The sequence below is a fragment of the Theropithecus gelada genome, chromosome 14 (genome assembly GCF_003255815.1).
Source record: "Theropithecus gelada isolate Dixy chromosome 14, Tgel_1.0, whole genome shotgun sequence".
NCBI lineage: Eukaryota > Metazoa > Chordata > Mammalia > Primates > Cercopithecidae > Theropithecus > Theropithecus gelada.
The window spans coordinates 113,953,673-113,958,262 of record NC_037682.1 but is presented as its reverse complement, the minus strand read 5'-3'; the positions used below and the strand labels follow the sequence as shown (position 1 = coordinate 113,958,262).

The 4,590-nt window shown below is 38.0% G+C and overlaps 1 non-coding gene across 1 annotated transcript; it reads right to left on the bottom strand.

Annotated features, from left to right (window-relative positions):
• Positions 1 to 4,105: 4,105 nt before the first annotated feature.
• Positions 4,106 to 4,231, bottom strand: LOC112607498. The gene has a single exon (XR_003115839.1). It is a non-coding gene; the product is annotated as a U4atac minor spliceosomal RNA (small nuclear RNA).
• Between the last annotated feature and the right edge of the window lie 359 nt (positions 4,232 to 4,590).

The following is a 4,590-nucleotide window of genomic DNA, read 5'->3' as shown; positions in this document are numbered from 1 at the left end:
ACTTATTCATTCTATCTAATTGTGCTTTTTCTGAATCTATTGAGATGATTTTGTGGCTTTTGTCCATACAATGCAAAGTATCACTTTTATTTTTTATTTTTTATTTTTTTTATTTTTTTTTTTTTGAGACGGAGTCTCGCTCTGTCGCCCAGGCTGGAGTGCAGTGGCCGGATCTCAGCTCACTGCAAGCTCCGCCTCCCGGGTTCCCGCCATTCTCCTGCCTCAGCCTCCCGAGTAGCTGGGACTACAGGCGTCGCCACCTCGCCCGGCTAATTTTTTGTGTTTTTAGTAGAGACGGGGTTTCGCCGTGTTAGCCAGGATGGTCTCGATCTCCTGACCTTGTGATCCACCTGTCTCGGCCTCCCAAAGTGCTGGGATTACAGGCTTGAGCCACCGCGCCCGGCCACTTTTATTTTTTGCATATGTTGAACCCTCCTTACATCCCTGGGATAAATTCCACTTGATCATGTTGAATAATCTTTTAAATGTGTCCTCAATTTATATTTTTATTTTTTCTATTACTGATGGATATTTAGATAATCTCTACTTTTTAGCTACTAAAAGGAAATCCGTTGTGAACATATTTGTACATGTCTTTGGTAGACATAAACCCAGGATTTGTTTTTGCAAAATAATTTCCTAAATCCTTTGGAAGATTGCATTTGTAGCAATAGCTGTTTAATCTATATGCATTTTTACCAATCATGAATTTTCTCTAGAAAGACCTTCACTTTGTAAATGGTTAATAGGAGTGAAGGGGGTCCATTCATCCAATATCTTCTTGTACAATGTACCAGGAAGACTGTGTACTCTTATAAATGCCAACCTTAAAACTCAAAGATAATGCAAATAAAGACAAGGACTCTTTACTATGTAAATCTCCAGAGACACACACATATCACTACAAGGTAGTGTACATATACTGTGTATCCTTGTGGAGACACTACTATATAGAATAGCACGACTTTGGTATAATTAAGATTTTCTATTGAATTGCTACTCTGTACCTTTGTAGCTACTTGTCCTTAAGCAAGTTATGTAATTACTTGTCTTAGTTTTCTCATTTAGAGAATAATATTAGTACAAATCTTACAAGTGTGAAGATTGAATGAGACAGCAGATGTTAAATACCCAGAGTAGTGAATTTTCCTGAGGAATTTGCTAAGTACTTTAAGGAAGGTCAGGACATAAAGCCTGGATGAGAAAGAAAGCATTCTCCCTAAGGGTGTGTGCATGAACAAAGGCATGAAAATGGCCATTTATTTGGCATCTTCCCGAAATGATGTACTGAAAAGTTTGACTAGAGCAGTGAATTTGTAAAAAATAGTAGCTATTGAACAATTTGGGTGGAGAGGCAGGTTGGGACCAAATTTAAACCTGCCAGGTTGAATGATTCAATGTTATCCTGCAAGGGAGTAATTTTTTTGTGCAGGCAAAGAAAGAATGCAAAAATGTTTGAGGGAAAGGCAGCTTGGCTATGCTGAAAAGTTTGAAGGGGGAGGAGACAAGAGGCACAGAAAATCTGTGGTTTTCATGGGTGAGTAGACTCTGTGGGATACTGTCGCACTTTCCAAAAGAAGATTCTATTGAACCAGTCAGGCAGACCTGTTCACTGTGCTCTTGTTGGTCCCCTGCTTTCGGTGATTTCCTTCCCTTTTCTCTCTGCCAACTCATGTTCCAATCTTCCTTCAGAACCTGGCTCAAGGTTCATCTCCACCAGGAGGCCTACTTGGTGTCTGGTCTATAACTGATTTTTAATCTGGGTCAATGATCTGTTAAAGAAAAATAGTCCCCCATTCTGACCTAGAGAAGTGACTGCTGAGAGATATGCCAAGTTTTGTAGACAGTGTTGAAAAACCACACCAATAGGGGTCAGGTCAGCCACTCTCCAAAAGAAATCAGAGACTGAATCTGCTGGAAATAAAATCAACCCTTCCTCATTATGTTTTCCTCTTTGTGTACTTTTCCTGGGTTGATGCCCAGGTCTGGGAAGAGGAGAATGGATACAGCTCGGAGTGGGTTAGCTCTGAGTTCTTAGCATCTGTGTTCTTGGATCCCACAGCCTTTGGAGCAGGAGGTGGTCAGGTCAGACTGGTTATAAGATTTTTAATTAATGCACAGATTATGCCCAGTGTACAGGTCTATATACAATAGAAAACTTTGCATCACATTAATTTATAAAAATTATGAGACTGCTCTTAGCCTTGTGCTTATTTTGTGATTGCAGAGTAAAATAATTAGCTCTTTAACAGTTTTTAAGTTTGCAATTGGTTCAAATAACTTATTCAGTTCATTTCATGGTCATTTTGGTCAGTTTTCTTTCTATCAGTTTTATTTTATCATTTACATAAAACAAAATTAATTCTTTTTAAGGATATGGTTCAATGAGCTTCGATGAGCGTGTACAGTCACAAAACCACTGTCAGTGTCATTTTCATTATTCTTAAAACTTCCTTTATTCTCCTTTGCAGTAAATATCCTGCTTTAATTCCTATCCTCAGTCAATGATCTGATTTTTGCAACTATAGTTTTGTTTTTTTCCAGAATGCTATGTAAATCAAATCTGGTTTCTTTCATTTAGCTTGATGCTTTTGAGATTTGTCCCTGTTTCATTTATCAGTAATTTGTTTCTTTTTATTACTGAGTGGTATTCCACTGTAGGGATGTACAATAATTTGTTTATTAATTCACTAGTTGACGCATATTTGAGTCATTTCCAATTTTTGCTAAGAATAAAGTTTCTATAAACATTTGCATACAGGTCATTTTTTTTTTTTTTTTTTTTTTTTTTTGAGACAGTCTTGCTCTGTCGGCCAGGCTGGAGTGCAGTGGCATGATCTCTGCTCACTGCAACCTCCATCTCCCAGGCTCAAGCAATTCTTCTGCCTCAGCCTCCCGAGTACCTGGGATTACAGGTTTGTGCCACCACGCCCGGCTAATTTTTGTATTTTTAGTAGAGACGGGGTTTCACCATGTTGGCCAGGCTGTTCTCGAACTCCTGACCTCAGGTAATCCACCCGTCTCAGCCTCCCAAAGTGCTGGGATTACAGGTGTGAACCACGGCGCCCAGCTGCATGCAGGTCTTTACATGGATATATATTTTCATTTCTCTACAGTCCCAGGAATGGGACTGCTGAGTCATGTGGTAAGTGTATGTTTAACTTCATCAGAAACTGCCACACTGTTACCCAAAGCAGCTGTGCCATTTTGCATTCTCACTAGCAAAGCATAAAACTTCCAATTTGTCTGTATCTTTACCACTACTTGGTATTGTCAGTCTTTTAAATTTTAGCTGTGTAGGCCGGGCACAGTGGCTCATGCCTGTAACCCCAGCACTTTGGGAGACCGAGGCGTGTGGATCACCTGGGGTCAGGAGTTTGAGACCAGCCTGGCCAACATGGCGAAACCTCTTCTCTACTAAACATACAAAAATTAGCCAGGCATGGTGGTGCACGTCTGTAATCTCAGCTACTCGCAAAGCTGAGGCAGGAGAATGGCTTGAACCTGGAGGCGGAGGTTGTGGTGAGTTGAGATCGCCACTGCACTCCAGCCTGGGCGATGGAGTGAGACTCCATCGCAAATAAATAAACAAATAAATGAATAATTAACTGTATTTAATGGCATTTCATTGTGACTTTAACTTACATTCCTCTAATAAATAATCATGTTAAGCCTCTTTTTCAGTGCTTATTTGACATGTATATTTTCTTTAGTGAGATGTATATTCAAACATTTTGCACTTTTTACTAATGGATTGTCTTATTGAATTTTGAGAGTTCTTTATATATTCTAAATATGTTCTTTATCAGATATAAGTTTTGTTAAATTAGTAGACAAGCTACATATTTTAGCTTGTCTACTAATTTTCTTATGGTGTCTTTTGAAAAGCAGAAGTTTTAAATTTCGATAAATTTCAAGTTACCAGTTTTTTCTTTTATAGTTCATAATTTTTTGTCCTATATAAAAAATTTTTGCTTAACTCAAGATCATGAAGATTTTATCTTAGGTTCTACTTTAGGCATTTTATAGATTTAGATGTATACATTATTTTTAAATTTTATTTATTGTTTTATTTTTTTACTGTCATGGAAAATCAGGTTTTTATTTTTCCAAAAATTGCACCAAAGTAAAGCAAAGCTCTAGTTGATGTAGGTGTGTTGTGTAGGTATTAGCAGTAGCGCCCTCACCAAGCACTCATTGAACAGTAGCGCAACCCCAAGGGAGGAATAGTTAGCTCTATAAATCTTTAAATTCATGGCTATAATCCATTTCAAGGTAATTTTTGTGTAGGGTGCAAGGTAAAGGTTGAAGTTTTTTTTTGTTTGTTTGTTTTTGTTTTTTTTTTCATGTGGATATCAATCGTTTTAGAGGCTTTTGGCTTTAAAACACTATTCTATCCTCATTGAAATAACTTGGCTCCTGCAGTGCAAATCAATTGACTGTATATATGTAGGCCTATTACTGTTCCCATGGGTCGATATGACTATGCTTATGCCAATAATCTACCACACTGACTGATTACTGTAGCTTTGTAATAAGTCTGGAAGTCAGGTGGTATAAGTCCTCCAAATTATTTTTCTTTTCCAAAAC